General features: G+C 41.6%; 1 non-coding gene across 1 annotated transcript; it reads right to left on the reverse strand.

Moving 5' to 3' along the window:
- Window positions 1-1,324: 1,324 nt before the first annotated feature.
- Window positions 1,325-1,426, reverse strand: LOC114217363 (U6 spliceosomal RNA). Its single transcript, XR_015768858.1, has one exon. It is a non-coding gene; the product is annotated as a U6 spliceosomal RNA (small nuclear RNA).
- Between the last annotated feature and the right edge of the window lie 579 nt (window positions 1,427-2,005).

Here is a 2,005-nt window from a genome sequence, read left to right on the forward strand (position 1 = left end):
TCTGATACTTAGAGCAATTTTTTTTTTTTTTTTTTTTTGGTGGTAGACCCATAAGAAATGTTTGCTAGATATGTTTAAAAATGAATGAAATAATTATTGGGATACAGTACATCCCAGAGTGAAGAAGGAAAGCCCTCCATTGAGAAAGGTTCACGTTCCCTTCCAGATGTACTCACCTCTCCCGCCATAGCCCACCGCTGCCCCCTTACTACTCCATGTCCAGGAACCACTCACTGTTCCCAAAACGCATCACACCCTCACTGTCTCTTTGCACAATGACTCAATGGTTTTGCATCAGGTTTTTCCTCTGCCTGAAGTGTCCTTTCACCTACTCATCCTTCGAGAGTCCTCTCTAGTATCAGCTTCACCGTGAAGCCTCTTTTCTGTGAACAGGAATTCATTGCTGCCTCCTAAGGGCCATTAAAGTCTTGTGTTCTTAGGTCTTGTGGACACTTCACAAATTCTCTGCCATCACCTCGTATGCCTATGTGAATTTCCCCCGTTAGACTGGAAACAGACTTTGTACCTGCCTCTAACCAGCTCCTCGGATAGCACTTGGCACATAATAGGCATCAGAGACTGATGACTGAATGAATGAGTGAAAGAAAATTGAATATTGGCTTTCTAGAACTATACATTTTTTAAGTTTTTTTTATAAAAGATTTATTTATTTGAGAGAGAGAGAGCACAAGCAGGAGGCGCAGAGGGAGAGGGAGAGGGAGAGAGACTCTCAAGCAGACTCTGAACTGAACACAGAACTAACACAGGGCTCCATCTCGTGACCCAAGATCACAACTTGAACCACAACCAAGAGTCATTTGCTTAACCAATGGCACCACTCAGGAGCCCCCAAAACTGTAAGTTTTTTTTAAAAGAAGCTCAGTAAAAATCAGCCTATTGTTTCATCTCAGGAAATATAGAGGCAACTTTTGAAGACACTGAAACATCAAAGCCTACAGCAATCAGAATTATGGTCACTCTGTCAAAGTTATAAAAGGTTTTCATCAGGCCTGCCTAACATGAACACATGGACAGGGCAAAATTACTGTCCTACAACTCTCAGAAACAGAAATGTGTGACAAAGATAGAACACAGATAGAACAATTGGAATTTTTATAAATGTATTTACTAACCAAAAGATCCTTGAAGGGTGCCTGGTCTCTTCTCAGTTCTAAAGAATGACCTTGGTCAGTCATGGAAAGTCCATTATTCTCTCCAGTGGTTGGTTTATGAAAAGTCAGCAACAGAATTCTGGTCAATGAGGCATGAGGGATGTGTCTTAGGAGCTCTCATGAGAGAGTTTTTCTCATTCTTTTTCTTTTTTCTTAGTATAGAACACTTCATGAATTTGCATGTCATTCTTGCTCAGGGCCCATGTTTCTCTGTTTCATTCCAGTTTTAGTATATGTGCTACTGAAACAAACCCTAGTTTTTCTCATTCCTAACAGGGATCCAAGAAAGGGGCTTCTTTTCTTATATTCTTTGAACATGAATCAAGATGTGATGCCTGGAGCTATTTTAGCCATACTGAGACCAGGAGGTGACAAGTCTGAGGAGAAAAGCCAATGCAGTGAGGATGTCAGAAAAGAAAGGTAGAAAGATCAGGGTCCCTAGTGGCGGTGTTGAGCCACTGAATTAACCAACCTTCCCAGGGCCCTACCATTAGACTTCTTTCTTTATATGAAACAACAAATAAAGTTCTTAGCATTATGTAAGCCAGTTGAATTTTATTCTCAACAACCTTCATCTGGACGCATTCTGAGAGATGCTACTGATCACCAAATTTAAGGACCAGCTTTTCTAGCCTTGAAAGGTACTTGGGCATTTTCTTGCGAGGGAAACCAAAACAGGAGTACGTGTTCCATTCTAATTCCAAGGGTCAACGTCTGAGTCCTTAGGAAAGTGGGTGGCTGGGACCTCCTTTCCTTTTGCCTTGAGTTTCTATGTGGAGGAAGCTGTTAGTGAAAAGCTCCTTTGCCCCGCACCCTATTTCTCTCTAGCTGAG

This window comes from Eumetopias jubatus, unplaced genomic scaffold (genome assembly GCF_037043125.1).
Source record: "Eumetopias jubatus isolate StellerSeaLion01/CBP00866 unplaced genomic scaffold, mEumJub1_p1.0 scaffold_8, whole genome shotgun sequence".
Classification (NCBI taxonomy): domain Eukaryota; kingdom Metazoa; phylum Chordata; class Mammalia; order Carnivora; family Otariidae; genus Eumetopias; species Eumetopias jubatus.